The sequence below is a fragment of the Ranitomeya variabilis genome, chromosome 2 (genome assembly GCF_051348905.1).
Source record: "Ranitomeya variabilis isolate aRanVar5 chromosome 2, aRanVar5.hap1, whole genome shotgun sequence".
Classification (NCBI taxonomy): Eukaryota; Metazoa; Chordata; class Amphibia; order Anura; family Dendrobatidae; genus Ranitomeya; species Ranitomeya variabilis.
In genome coordinates this window covers 485,136,998-485,153,266 of record NC_135233.1, presented here as the reverse complement: position 1 = coordinate 485,153,266, position 16,269 = coordinate 485,136,998, and the positions used below count along the sequence as shown (strand labels likewise).

Here is a 16,269-nt window from a genome sequence, read left to right as displayed (position 1 = left end):
TTAGCCTCATTCGCATATCAATTAAATTGCCGATATGTCAATAACAGAAAACTGGACTGGACTTGTAAAGGTATTGCTGGAGTTGTGTTTGAAAGAGCTACATGTGCATATAATTAGTCTGGGATATGAAGTCTTACTCACAAATGCCCTTTAATTGGAATGGTTTAAAAAATATACCTAAACAAAAGAAAAAAAAAAGGTGGACTTTTAGAGCTACGGAAGTCTTAGGCCATGTTCACACTTTGCGGGTGACCTCTGCGGGTTCTCCCGCAGCGGATTTGATAAATCTGCAGGGCAAAACCGCTGCGGTTATCCCTGCAGATTTATCGCGGTTTGTTCCGCGGTTTCCGCTGCGGGATTACTCCTATACTATTGATGCTGCATATGCAGCATCAATAGTAATGTTAAAAATAATAAAAATTGGTTATACTCACCCTCCAATGTCCGGATCTCCTCGGTTCTGCACCCGGCGGTCCGGTTCCAAAGATGATGTGCGAGAAGGACCCTTCGTGATGTCACGGTCATGTGACCCGGGCGTCATCACGGTCATGTGACCGCGACGTCACCGCAGGTCCTGTTCGCACAGCAACTCTGACCGGCCGGCCGCGTGCAGCGCTGAGAGGTGAGTATAACATGATTTTTTATTTTTATTCTTTTTTTTACCCCAAATATGGTTCCCAGGGCCTGGAGGAGAGTCTCCTCTCCTCCACCCCGGGTACCACCCGCACATTATCCGCTTACTTCCCGCAACGTGGGCACAGCCCCATGCGGGAAGTAAGCGGTTCAATGCATTCCTATGGGTGCAGAATCGCAGTGATTCTGCACAAAGAAGTGACATGCTGCGGGTTTTAAACCGCTGCGTTTCTGCGTGGTTTTTCCCGCAGCACGTGCACAGCGGTTTGCGGTTTCCATAGAGTTTACATGTAAATGGAAACGCTATGGAAACTGCTGCGGACCCGCAGCATCAAAATCGCGGCGGTTCCGCGGTAAAAACCGCAAAGTGTGAACATGACCTTAAAGAGTTAAGTGGGGTCCTATGCTTTAACTCCTCTTTTTTAGGCCACAGAGACTGACATATTATGTGGTTTCAGTGGATGGTATTGGAATAGATAGCATATTTGGCTTTTTTAAGATGTTTTTAAATTAATTTCTCAGTTTTTTTGTTAAAATTATCTTTGTTAAAAACACCAGAATATTAGGTAAAAAAAAAAAATCTGTGAAATCCCTATGTCTGAACACAGTGCTACAGAAAATTGATATAAAAAGTTGCCTACAGAAGGGTTAAATGAAATTAGATATCTTGAACCTACTGTTCCTGACGGGAAAGTACTGTCCCAAAATAATTCTATGTATGTTGTTGGAGCGCCCCCACACCGCCGCAGGGCCTAGGGGTACCCGGAGCCGGGCCTCTGAGTTTCAGTCTTGGGGTTGTCACGGTGGCTGGACCCGGTCCGTGGCCCTGTCCGTCAGTGGGGGACGTCCGGTGCAATAAACGACGATGATGGTGCAGTAACGGTGGTGTAGCGGTGCAGTTGTGGGGTGCAGGTCGCGGTAAATAACGAGGACACCAGGTTGCAGTCTCTTTACCTCTTTACTGGAGATCTCTCAGCCCGCAGTCCAGAATACGGTTCACCAGGCTGCGCAAGTCCGGTCGGTCCGATGGCACTTCCAGAGTTCTCCTCACAGGTGGAAATCAGTGCCCTCCTTCTTAGCGCTATGTGTTGTAGTCCTTCCCTGCTGTGCTCACGGAAAGTACCCCACAACTGTCGTGTCTGTTTCTTAAGTTCCCTCACAACTCGATTCACTGATGTTCTTCTCGTATTCCATCCCTCCCTGTTATTCAGGTTGGAACAGCACCCGTTTGTCAGGTAGGCCTGGAGTTCTTCCGGGACCCTAGAGACGCCCCTCTCCCGCAATTGCCCCCCAAGACTTCATAGGTGATATGTGGTAGACAGCCCGCCTTAAACTGACTGCCCTGCCGCTGTTTGGAGTATGGCTTGAAGCTGTATGCTATTCCACTCCCTCGGCGTTCCGGCCACCGGTAATGCGCCTCAGTAGGATGTTGCTCCGGTCCTACAGCATGACCCCTACTGGTATTCTCCTTTTTGCTTGATCTCGTTTCTCACTCAGCACAATCTATCTCGCTTCTAGTCCTTTCTTGGGCACCGCCGCTATGCTGAGCAGGCACGGTCCCGTTACGTTCTTTCCAATGCCAAGCCTCTGTCAGGATCCCACCCCTGACAGAGACCCTACTGTCTCTTCCTCTACAACACCCTCTGCCACAAGGTGTTGCTTCGTTCAATCCAGTCAGCTTTCTCTTCTAACTTCCTGCCTGACCCCCAGTTTACCCACTATGGTGGGGAGTGGCCTAATGAATAGAACCCTTAGCTCCCCCTGGAGGCCCTGCTGTGAAACATATTGGTGTCTGTGATACCTGGTCAGATGAACTCCTTCAGTGCCATCGAACGCACCATGGCTCCCCATAGTGGCGGATCCACAGTACTGCAACGACCAGAACTCTGGGGCGCTGCACTCCCCCCTGGTTAAACACAGTACTCCGGGACTGGGAAGAAAACAACAATACAGGTTAGCAAAAAGACATACAATTTTGTTGAGTGCAAAACAATAAGCATACTTGAACAAGCTTCCCTTTATGGGAGGTGAGGACACTTTAACGTTACAAACATAATTAAATATCATAGCAACAGGCTACAATTAACTCTCATTACCCAACCGGGTATTCTACTAGGTGCAAACGTTATTGACCAATAATTTAACTTTGCCTTTAAGGATATACACTCTTAATCCGCTAAAGACCTTCCTATAATCACATTATAAGGTATTTTAACTTTGCATTCTCCTACTTTGAACCTGCAGGACCGCCTGTCCTAACGGCACCAGACCTACTGCCTCTCCTTTCTATTACAGGACCGCCCCGTTCAGCCAGGGCCTACTGCCTTTCGCTACTATACATGGTATAGACATAACATTCCTTTCAATTAGAGAACATTGAGCCAGCTCTATTTGGCTCCTATTAGGACTCACTTCCTAACCCCTACGGGTTCACTCTCTGTCCTTAGTAACGAACGAACTTTCTATGGGGACTCAGGGTTTACCTTCTATCCTCACCTTCATTACTACTTTCTTTACTTTCAACTAAGCAGAACTCTAAATCTACCCCTACGGGCTTTCTGCATCTTTCCTTTTAAAGAACATTATCTAGGTTTCACACTTTAAACAAATTAAACACACATAACTTTTCTTCATGCAAAACAGTTACATTTCTTTCCAGAGCATCATCATCAGTATTTCTTCACATTTAACTAGTTAAAAACACATACAACTTTTCTCGTTCAAACATTATCATTGCATTACTGTTCTAAAACAGTATCTTCTCATAAGTACGCTGTTGGACATCCCCTTTAAAAGAGGATCAAGTCTTTCTGAGGTAGCTCGTCTTCTCAGCCTACCAGTCTTTGCTCAGCAAAGGTTCCAGAACGGTATCTTCGCAAAGAGTCTTTAAATAAAACCAGTAGGAAGCGCCTTTAATAAGGTGCAAACTATTTACAAGAAAGTTTGGATCATGCACTGTTCATGATTTCTCAGTTTGTAAAACTTGTGCAAAACTGTAGAAAGACAAACAATAAGGATCCCGGGTCAACTAAGGGATCCATAAAGAGTTAACCCTGGACGGGTTTAGCAGCAAACAGTACTCAAACAGTTAACTAGAAAACTATTTACATTTTCGGGTTTCCGAGGTTTAGTTGGACGGCTTCCAGGGCTGCACCTGGCACTTAACCCCTCTTGGCCTGGGAAAAGTGAGGTCTAGGGTTACACCCAGTGCTGGACAAATGCCGTTAATCCGTCTTTCATGTACGGTTAAATCATGCGCAGCGATGGAGGTCTGCGCAGCTGGAGTAGGGGCATCTGCTGCAGCAGAGGTAGCGGCTGCTGCAAGATCAGTCACTGGAACGAAGTCAGCAGCTGTGGCACTAGCAGTCACTGTAGTGGTGTCGGTCGTCAGGGCAGGGTGGCTCTTCCTACCTGCTTCAGATGCGGTTCCTCCGGTGCCGGTCTGCTCCGTCTCCGCTGGGGTCTGGAACGCTGGCTGCGGGGCCTTGTGCTGCGACGCTGTCATCTCTGCTTGCAGCATTCCGCTTTCCGGCAGGGCCTTGCTTTCCAGCTTCGGAGCTCCGGTCCTTCTTCCCTGCTCCGGACCAAGCGAGGCTGCCGACAGGCGTCTGGTGAGGCTCCCGATGATGGTCTTCTTCCACCCGGCCTCAGTACTCAGCTGCGTCCGCCGGGGTTGGTGGATCAGCTTGTCCGCTCCGGTCTGCGGGAGGTCAGCTTCAACTGTGGAGGTCTGGCTGCGGTGCCTCTCCGGGTAGCTGGGGGAGTCCTCGGCTCCGACCCCACGCTCCGGCTCCGGGCGGCTGGCCATGGCGTCCTCCATGTTGCTCGCTTCTTCTTCCTGGTCCTTTTCCCGCTCTCTTCTTCGTGGGCGGTTTCGTTTTCGTTGTCTCTGCCCACCATTAAGGATCAGGAGGCGGATCTCGGCTGCTGACGGACACGTCCTCAAGGGGCCGAGATATTTAGACTGGGCGGCCATTGTCTTTCGCGCTCTTCAGCTTGTTCACGCCCACTTCCACGCCCTTCTTCTTCTCCTGCGCTCTCCTTAGCGCTGTAATGGCGGCGGTTTTGGCGGGAACTTTTGGCGGTAAATGGCGCAGCACAGTCTTTGCAATAAAGCACAGTCCAAGCACAACAAATCACAGTTCCAAGGCACACATGACCCGATTCCTCAGGCTTAAGTAGATCCTGTTCGTGACGCCAAGTTGGAGCGCCCCCACACCGCCGCAGGGCCTAGGGGTACCCGGAGCCGGGCCTCTGAGTTTCAGTCTTGGGGTTGTCACGGTGGCTGGACCCGGTCCGTGGCCCTGTCCGTCAGTGGGGGACGTCCGGTGCAATAAACGACGATGATGGTGCAGTAACGGTGGTGTAGCGGTGCAGTTGTGGGGTGCAGGTCGCGGTAAATAACGAGGACACCAGGTTGCAGTCTCTTTACCTCTTTACTGGAGATCTCTCAGCCCGCAGTCCAGAATACGGTTCACCAGGCTGCGCAAGTCCGGTCGGTCCGATGGCACTTCCAGAGTTCTCCTCACAGGTGGAAATCAGTGCCCTCCTTCTTAGCGCTATGTGTTGTAGTCCTTCCCTGCTGTGCTCACGGAAAGTACCCCACAACTGTCGTGTCTGTTTCTTAAGTTCCCTCACAACTCGATTCACTGATGTTCTTCTCGTATTCCATCCCTCCCTGTTATTCAGGTTGGAACGGCACCCGTTTGTCAGGTAGGCCTGGAGTTCTTCCGGGACCCTAGAGACGCCCCTCTCCCGCAATTGCCCCCCAAGACTTCATAGGTGATATGTGGTAGACAGCCCGCCTTAAACTGACTGCCCTGCCGCTGTTTGGAGTATGGCTTGAAGCTGTATGCTATTCCACTCCCTCGGCGTTCCGGCCACCGGTAATGCGCCTCAGTAGGATGTTGCTCCGGTCCTACAGCATGACCCCTACTGGTATTCTCCTTTTTGCTTGATCTCGTTTCTCACTCAGCACAATCTATCTCGCTTCTAGTCCTTTCTTGGGCACCGCCGCTATGCTGAGCAGGCACGGTCCCGTTACGTTCTTTCCAATGCCAAGCCTCTGTCAGGATCCCACCCCTGACAGAGACCCTACTGTCTCTTCCTCTACAACACCCTCTGCCACAAGGTGTTGCTTCGTTCAATCCAGTCAGCTTTCTCTTCTAACTTCCTGCCTGACCCCCAGTTTACCCACTATGGTGGGGAGTGGCCTAATGAATAGAACCCTTAGCTCCCCCCGGAGGCCCTGCTGTGAAACATATTGGTGTCTGTGATACCTGGACAGATGAACTCCTTCAGTGCCATCGAACGCACCATGGCTCCCCATAGTGGCGGATCCACAGTACTGCAACGACCAGAACTCTGGGGCGCTGCATTGTGGTTGACCTACTTTCAGCTATGCAAGCTACATTCCATTTTTCTTTGCTAGCTTAGGTTGATTTTTTTTATATTTGTGTATTCACTTGACAAACAGTAAGAATTTTAATATTAGAGTTAGGATTGTCCCAATTACGGTCACAGTGGAGTGGTGGGATGGTTTACGCATTTTTTTTAATCAAAAACCATGCTAACTAAGTGAAGTATATTATTATTTTCAAGCACTATGCTGTTTATTTTTTATTGCAGGGTATTTAATCATTAGGTTTCTGTCTTTGGTCTTATTTGTGTTTTTAAGTGCAGAAATAAATGGTCCATTCTGTAGATGGAAATTCTGTCCTAGTCATCGTGTACATGGCAGAGCCGTATACATGGAGACTGTTTGGTGCCAGTGGCTGCAGATGGTACCAGAAGTCCTTTGCCTGAAGTCACATAGCATAGAGGCTGTCACTCAAGTAGAAGGAGGACGTGCTGAGCAGGGAATAGAGCTGGAGTGACAGAGGCTTCAGATCTACAAATAAAATAAAGTAGCACTCTGTGGTAGTATAGCACGCAGACATGAAATATATGAAATTTGAATTGCAGTACCGCACTAGGAAATATGAAAAATTGAAAATACTTAGCTCATAAATTGGCCCCTCAGAGTATAATGCAGCCCCCCGAAGTATGAAGCAGCCCCCTCAGAGTACAATGCAGCCATACACACTATATAATGCAGCCAACCCACAAACACTCAAACAGAATAGTGCAGCCCCCACACACAGTATAACATAGCCCCCAACACGCAGTATAATACAGCTCCCCCATACACTATGAATCTATTCAATAGTGCATAACGTAGGTGATCTTTTTTTCAATGTATGGTACTCACTATTTCTGTGGGTACCTGTATTTGGTTTTTGTACCATATAGAATTTGCTTAAGGTCTTAAATTAGCATATTTCCCAGAGGAGCATTTCGACTTAAGTCTCCTCATCTTAGCATGCTTAGCATGTCAATCTCCGCAAGGAGAAACAATACTTCTTGGACTTGAGGTCTGTCAAAGTATTCTTCCTCATTGTACTTCTTAAAGAGAACCTGTCAGCAGGTTTTAGCTCTATAACCTAAAGTTATGGCCATAATGGCACTGTAATGCTGATTAATCTGATACCTGATGTAAAGAGATCCACTCAGTGGCTGATGAATACTCATGAAGTTCTCAAAAAATGACATCTTCTCCGTTTCTGTGTGCTTCAGGGCGGGATGTGGTAGCAGGTTCTTCTTCCGGGTCTCTGACTTCCACCAGCCTCCTCTGCTTCTTGTACAGGTCACTGATCCTTCTGTAAGTAATAATGAAAAAAATATCTATTCCAGTGTCTCCAACTGCGAGTGACAGTCCATATACATGAGACAGTGACTACCTTAGCCACATTCACACATATTGAGCCATACCAACATCTGTTTTAAAAACAGATTGGTGTCTCCAGTCCTTAAGATTCAGAACACCTTCTATTTTCACCCGTTTTACGAATGAGGCTCAGCTATTCATGTCTATGTTGACCCATGAGATAAGGAAAAAACTAGGAAGACAGACTTTGTACTTCAAAGTTCCAACCAAGTTTCATCTCTTTTCAACTAATCTATTGCCTCTTGTCAATGGATGAAGAAAAGATCAGACAGTCTACTGGCTTCAATGATAAAAAGGGGTGAAAAAAATGGTGCAACTAGGATGACACCTAAATCTGTCCATTGGTCAGACATAGTGTTATGGGCTGTACACATGGTGCTTTTGTAAGGGGTGTGCTGGGACCATGTGATGCTCCAACCCTTTTTCCTTATGTTGATAATTTTACTTAATTATATGTATATATAATGTTTCTGATGCTGCTATGTACATATATTTATATGTTGTGTAGATAGTGTAAGTGCAGTACCTTAAGGTGGACACTAGATGGAGTACAGTAGTGTACATAGTTTACAGAGCCAGCCGTGGATAAGATAGAGGGTTTTCCTGTTTCTAATCAGTAGGAGCCATAGAGCCCAGTCAGGGTGGGCAGCTCCATAACGTTTCAAGAGAAGAGCCCAGCCATCCAGGGTCAGTGGGTCAGCAGTGCAGCAGACTAAGAACGCAGGTTGCTCCAAGATGTGGCAGCTTTCTGCATGGGCAGAGGCCCTCATGTCCAGGGTGAAACAGACAAGGGAACACCTAAACATAGTGAAGCTGAACAGGAAGGATGCTGCGGTACCGGATGAGATGAGATGAACTGGTACAAACTGAAGGACATAGAAAAGAGCACAGGGAAAGTGAGGAATGGGAACAATGCAGAACTTTGTGTTGTTGTTGTAACCGATGTGGACGTGTTGTGATGGAAAAGAAGGAAAGTTCTATGTTTAAAGTTGGAATTGGACTCTGTCTACATTTATGCGCAGAGAGTACGGAAGGCTAGCACTCGGCAAACGTGGAAGTGAAGGTGCAAGTGAACGGAACCAATGGTCCTCTCAGTCACAGAATATATAATCACTGCACTCATACGATGGAAAAACTTGATTCATGTGAATACTTTTATTGAGAAAATGTTCGGGTGAAGCGATAAGTACAAAACGTTTCGGCCAACCCGTGGCCTTGATCACTTAATCGCCTTAAGTAGAAATTCTTTTTTCTAGAGTGTAACTGGTGCTGCTAGGGTATCAGCCAAAAAATAGGGGTAGACAAACCTGTTAGATTGAGAAGCCTATCAAGGCGAGTGCCTGGTGCTTTAAAAGGGGGGGACCCGTCTTCTGGGAAAACCTGCCCGGCTTCTTGTTTAAGGAGCCAGCCTGTGCTAATGTGCGTTAATTTCAGCACGATAGACCCGCAGGGTGAGGGAGTCAGTGTAGATCTGTTCCTCACGGTTCCGTACACTCAGTGGCTGGGATCCACGTTGGTGGATAAGTGGGATGTGCAGACACAGGCTGTGTCAATGCCAAACACTGAATTGTTCTTTTTAGATTGCACTACAAATACAGCCGATTGTAAGATTTGACCTATATACTGTATCCTTGCTGCATGATCTGAAACATTCAGGAATATTGCTGTATAGTGCAGAAATAATTAGCAGTACAGCAGATACAGAGTTTTATAGAAGCTAAATAAATATTCAATTCAGTCTCCAGATAAATTAGGGCAACCCATAGAATTTTTAGCAACTGCAGACAAGAATTACATTATACTATCTAAATATGTTAATTAATTTGTTTGATTTCAAAATTAACGTATTTATTCGGACTACAAGATGCACCTGTCACGCAATGTGTAGGAAAGGCTAAGTGCGGCATAAAGGGATAATGGAAAGGGAACCAAACACTAGGGAAGTGGGGAGTGGAAACCCCTTGACAGATCCAACTACACCCTGTCTGCCCTATCATCCCTATATAGGTTTCGCACCTATCGTTGAGCAGGATACCTAATCTCTGCCTGACCCTGGCGCTAAGCCCTGCACCGGGAAGGGCGGGATGTAAGCTAGTCAATCCCCACTACCACTAAAGACAGCTAGGATGCACAAAACAAGGGAACACTTAGCTCCAAAGGTGGCCACTGGGTCCTAGCATCAGAAGGACCAGGCAGAAGTCTGCAAAGCAAAATGCTGAAGCCTTCAGCAGACAGATGCAGTGCAACGGTCTGCAGCCTCTGACACATTCGTGACAGGATTGGACCATAAGACGCACCTAGGTTTTGGAGGAGGAAAATAGACAAAAAAAATGTAAACAAATAATGTGGTCATATCGCATTGCTATAGGGGGAGGAATTTGCTGCTGACACTGTTATAGGGGTAATATCCCCTAATTTGACTAATATCCCCCATTAAGGCGACAAAAGTTAGGATCCACTGAGAGGTTCGTCGTGACGCGGCAGTGGGCTTCATACAGTCTGATCAGAATGTTAAACTAATAACCTAAAATCAGCAATTCCACTTCCCTGTCCCTTACCGCACGACTTACAGATTTTGTAATTGTTAGGTCTCTTGAAACTAAGTTTGTTTTTAGTAAAAAAGAATTGGTCATCTGCAGCAATCAAAGAGGTTTTTGGGAGTTTAAGACCACTGTAATGTGACAGAAAGAATAAAAAAATTTGTATGGATGACAATCAAATTCAATCGAGAAAACTGTTTCAATGCTTTTTTGGAGTGTTATATGCCACAGAAATGTACCACATGTGAAACTGTATGGCTGAGAAATTTAATCCTGTAAAAATTTGTAATGCTATTTTTGTTCAGTTTTATAGATCACAGGAAATGTCCCACAGTCCATGGAATAGTGTATGGATGAGAACTCTAATCCAGCCAATTTTTTTAATGCTTTTTTGTAGTGTTAGATAACATCACAGAAATGTACCTCAGACCACGGAATAGTGTATGGGTGAAAAATGGAATCCAGCTAATTTTTTAATGCTTTTTTGGAGTGTTAGATATCACAGAAATGTACTACAGAACAAGTGATCTGGTATGGTTGAAAAATTTTAGGAAATGTACCCCAGACCACTTAATACTGTATGAGTGACAAATTTAACCCTGAAAATTTTGTAAACAATTTTTTGAAGTTTTATGTATAAAAAAAATAATCCAGAACACAGAATAGTGTATGGGTAAAAAAATTAACCCTGGGACATTTTTTTATGATTTTTTTTGAGTGTTATATAACACAAAAAAATTAACAAAAATCATGTACTACTCAATGGATCAAAATATATTCAATTTTTTCACCCCCCCCAAAAAAAAGCTACTATATATTTGCTAACGGACTGCACGGCCCTAATCCCTGTCTACAGACTGGATTCTGTCTCTCTCCCTGCCCATGCTACTCTTTCTTCCTCCCTAGGCTAAATGCACTTTGTATGTGACGCAAACAGCAAAGCAAACAGTTAGCCCTTAGAAGGGCTGTTAGGCTACTTTCACACTAGCATTGTGCACTGCACGTCGCTATGTGTTGTTTTGTAGAAAAAAACGCATCCTGCAAAAGTGCTTGCAGGATGCGTTTTTTCTCCATTGACTTGCATTAGCGACGCAGTGCGACGCATTGCCACATGTCACAACCATCGTGTTGCGTCGGACCGTCGCCAACAAAAAACGTTGCTTGTAACGTTTTTTGGAGCGTCGTGCCCGTCTTTTCCGACCGCGCGTTAAAAAACAGCATCCGCTGCCCCCGTTGTGTGGCGCTTCCACAGTATGCGTCGGTGCACCGCAAAGTCGCATTGCGACGTGCAGTGCACGACGCTAATGTGAAAGTAGCCTTAGTATGGTGGCTTAGCTTTAGCAGCAGTATCAACACTACAAATCTCTGAGTCAATATCCTATACACTCAGGCCTAGACAAGCACTCTCTCCTTCCATCACGAAGTGTCACAGAGCTGTGCAATGGCATCAGTGTACCGAGTCGGGCAGCGCCTGCTCTTTTATAACCCCTCATGATGTTGCATAGCCTGCCAATCACAGTAATGCCACAACCATGAAGGCTACGGCATTACAGTGATGGACAGGCAACCTCTGCATTCTTACTGGCTGTGTAACAAGCAGCACAAATGCGCAGATGGGATAGAAGTTTTACTTAGAACACCTCCCATTACTCGCCAAGTAGCGAGCACATCCGAGCACTGTAATACTCGAGTGATAACCGAGTATCACCGAGCATGTTCACTCATCCCTGGAAACTATCACTTCTTCAAAGATTTCAGGTTCAACAATATGTGATTTATAGTGATAAAGTGTGCTCGTTACTCAGGTTTTCCGAGCATGCTCGAGTATTCTCTGAGTATTTTGGGCGTGCTCGTAGATTATGTTTGTGTCCCCGCACCTGTATGATTTGCGGCTGCTAGACAGCCTGAATACATGTAGGGATTCCCTAACAAACAGGCAATCCCTGCATGTGTTCAGGCTGTCTAGCAGCTGCAAATCATGCAGCTGCATGGACACAAACAATCTCCGCGCACGCCCACGATACTCGGAGAACACCCGAGCATGCTCGGAAAACCTGAGTAACGAGCACACTCGCTCATCACTAGTGGTTTAACATTTTCTTTCTGAAATATACATGGACTTTACTGAAATAGTTGTTGTCTGGATAGAACATATGTTGATATAAATCCTGTATATAATGCTCAGCATTTACAATATCTGATATAATGTGTAAGCGACCCAATCCATAGGCACTAACCCCATACCATCAAAGATGCATGAGATACCTGATTCCAAGCTGGATTGTCCCTCTGCTCTTGAATCCGCAGAACATAGCATCTGTGGTTTCCATGAAGAATTTTATATTTTGTTTAATCCGACCACATAGCAGTTTTTCATTTTGCCTCGGTCGTTTCTAAATGAACATTGACCCAGAGCAGATGACAGCATTTATAGATTATCTATATATATAATTGTCTAAGGGTTTTTCCGTCTGTCTGTCTGTCTGTCTTTCTGTCTGTCCTGGAAATCCCGCGTCTCTGATTGGTCGAGGCCGCCAGGCCTCGACCAATCAGCGACGGGCACAGTATCGACGTAGATGTCATAATGGTTGCCATGGCGACGATGATGTCATAAAGGTTGCCTCGACCAATCAGCGACGGGCACAGTCTGCCGCGAATTCTGGAATCATCATTGTCCATATACTATAGGGACATGCATATTCTAGAATACCCGATGCGTTAGAATCGGGCCACAATCTAGTGTTTATATACAGTAAGTCTAGTCCGAATCGAATGTGACCATAAGTATGCATATCACATACTTGTGGTCACACGATCGCCCAATCTCGCTGCTGGCACAGTAGAATCCTGACAGCGCGCAGTGCACACAGTGCGCCTCGTGAGGATTCACAAGTCTGCAGTCACATAGAGTGACTGCAGATTTTTCTGCCAAACCTGGACAAACCCTTTAACTTGCATTTGTGGATTATATGGCAAACTGTGTTCACACAAAATAATTTTTGGCTGTATTCCTGAGCCCCTGCAGTGATGTGCATGACCAAATCATTCCTATTTTTAATGCAGTGCCTTCAAAGGTCACATAGAACCCAATATTGACATTGGCCTTGTTTCTTGTGCACATGGATTTCTCCAGAATGTCTAAATCTTTTGATAATATTTCCTACTGTAGATAGTGGGATATTCAAAGTCTTTGCAATTTTACATTGAGGAACATTTTTCTGAAATTATTCCATAAGTTGTTACAGATTGGTGACCTCTGACCATCTTTTCTTCTGAGACTCTGCCTCTCCAACATGTTCTTTTTATACACAGTCATGTGACTTAGTTGAAAATTGACCCTCAAGCTGTTTTTTTATTAGTGGCACTTACTTTTCTAGCCTTTTTTAATCTAGTTTCAATTTTTTGGAGATGTGTTGCTGCCATCACTTTCTAAAGGAATTATTTTTTTCAAATAAAATAGAGAAATGTCTAACGTTTATCTTCTGATCTGTGTTCTATGTTGTGAATAAAATATACATACAAGAGATTTGCACATAATTGCATTCCTGCTTTCTTTACATTTTGCACAGCATTAAACTTTTTCTTTATTGAGTCGGATGTATACTAAGGCTAACTACTTTTAGGTTTAGTTAGAAATATATATATATATATATATATATTGTAGGGATTTCACTCACTCAGGTGCGACGGCTGACACTTAGGAGGCAGGTTCCAACAAAAGTTGAAAGGTTTATTGCTTCATAAACCAGTTTAGCATAAACAGGAAAAACAAACAGCCTTTAACTGAGGCAAAAGGGAAAAAACAAGTGTCCATTCCTTCAGGCTCAGTGCTGGAGCCTTAACACACTGGAGGCTAGCACCTCCACACAAATCCCCTGTGTTAAACATTAGCCTGTCTTATATAGAGCTAACCACACCCAGTAACCCATCACATGATTAGCCATGTGGTCTGACATCACTACAGGACCTGACAGACATATAGGTAGCTATGGTTACATCACAGCGGCGAGCCATCTATGCGACACATATCTCCCGTCGATTAGACACCCTTTAGCCACGCTACATACCTCCCCCCTCCGCCTAAAGCCGTGGGGCTTGGCACTTTCCCCCACTAGACAAGGGATTCTTGACAGGGCATCAGCATTACCGTGCAGCTTTCCGGCCTTTTGTTCCACATGGAAACAGAAGTCCTGCAGGGCTAAGAACCAAAGGGTGACCTGTTATGATCCTTAGTGGCTGAGGATCACAGAATGGACTAGCTAAGTTACTGAACATAAAACAAGCTCTAGGGAGGTGGTAACTGGACTGACCGCAACCTGATCCTAACAAACACACTAAAGGTAGCCGTGAACGTGCCTAAATTCCTGGACGTCTCGACGCAGCCTGAGAAACTTGCTACCCCTATAGAGAAAATAAGACCTCACTTGCCTCAGAGAATTGACCCCAAAGATATAGGAAGCCCCAAGAAATAATAACGGTGAGGTAAGGGGAAAATACAAAACGTAGAAATGAAAACAGATTCAGCAAATGAGGCCCACTAATACTAGATAGCAGAAGACAGGCAGGGAACTGTGCGGTCAGTAAAAACCCTATACAAAATATCCACGCTGAGAATTCAAGAACCCCCACACCAACTAACGGTGTGAGGGGAGAAACTCAGCCCCCTAGAGCTACCAGCAAGCAAGGAAATCACATATTATCAAGCTGGACAAGGACAAGTAAATAACCAAAAAACATATTGAACACTGATGAGCAAAAAATAACCAAACAGAAAACTTAGCTTCTCTTGGAGAGACTGATAGCGAAGGAATTCAGGAGAGATCAAAATAGCACTGAATACATCGACAGCAGGCAAACACTGAAAGTCCAGGTGAGCTAAATAGGAAACCAGCTAACAGATAACGAGACAGCTGATCCAGCCTCAGACCTGCAGAATGACACAAAGAGCCACCAGAGGGAGCCCAAAGACAGCACTCACACAGTACCACTTGTGACCACAAGAGGGAGCCCAAAAACAGAGTTCACAACAGTACCCCCCCCCTTGAGGAGGGGTCACTGAACCCTCATCAAAACCCCCAGGGCGATCAGGATGAGCCACATGGAAGGCATGAACCAAATCGGCCGCATGAACATCAGAGGCGACAACCCAGGAATTATCCTCCTGACCATAGCCCTTCCACTTAACCAAATACTGAAGCCTCCGTCTAGAAATACGAGAATCCAAGATCTTCTCCACCACGTACTCCAATTCGCCTTCAACCAGCACCGGGGCAGGGGGCTCAACAGAAGGAACCACAGGCACCACATACCTCCGCAACAAAGACCTATGGAACACGTTATGAATGGCAAACGACACTGGGAGGTCCAAACGAAATGACACCGGGTTAAGGATTTCCAAAATCTTATAAGGACCGATGAAGCGAGGCTTGAATTTAGGAGAGGAGACCTTCATAGGAACATACCGAGAAGACAGCCATACCAAATCCCCAACACGAAGTCGGGGACCCACACCGCGACAGCGGTTGGCAAAGCGCTGAGCCTTCTCCTGTGACAACTTCAAATTGTCCACCACATGGTTCCAAATCTGCTGCAACCTATCCACCACAGAATCCACCCCAGGCCAGTCAGAAGGCTCAACCTGACCTGAGGAAAAACAAGGATGAAAACCAGAATTGCAGAAAAACGGCGAAACCAAAGTAGCAGAACTAGCCCGATTATTAAGGGCAAACTCGGCCAATGGCAAAAAAGTCACCCAATCATCCTGATCAGCAGAAACAAAACATCTTAAATAAGTTTCCAAGGTCTGATTAGTTCGCTCGGTTTGGCCATTCGTCTGAGGATGGAAGGCAGACGAAAAAGACAAATCAATGCCTATCTTAGCACAAAAGATCCGCCAAAATCTGGACACAAACTGGGATCCTCTGTCAGACACAATATTTTCAGGGATGCCGTGCAAGCGAACCACATTCTGAAAAAATAGAGGAACCAAATCGGAGGAGGAAGGCAACTTAGGCAAGGGCACCAAATGGACCATTTTGGAAAAACGATCACACACCACTCAGATGACAGACATTCTCTGAGAGACTGGAAGATCCGAAATAAAATCCATGGAGATGTGCGTCCAAGGCCTCTTCGGGACAGGCAAAGGCAAAAGCAAACTGCTGGCACGAGAACAGCAAGGCTTAGCCCGAGCACAAATCCCACAGGACTGCACAAAGGAACGCACATCCCGCGACAAGGAAGGCCACCAGAAGGACCTAGCCACCAAATCTCTGGTACCAAAAATCCCAGGATGGCCTGCCAACACCGAAGAATGAACCTCGGAAATAA

General features: G+C 45.7%; 1 long non-coding RNA gene across 1 annotated transcript in view; it reads right to left on the bottom strand.

Annotated features, from left to right (window-relative positions):
* Nucleotides 1–16,269, bottom strand: part of LOC143806876 (uncharacterized) — a 109,126-nt gene that overhangs the window by 84,856 nt on the left and 8,001 nt on the right. The window contains exon 2 of the long non-coding RNA XR_013221583.1: nucleotides 7,163–7,331. This is a non-coding gene — a long non-coding RNA (uncharacterized LOC143806876). The remainder of the gene's footprint in view (nucleotides 1–7,162; nucleotides 7,332–16,269) is intronic.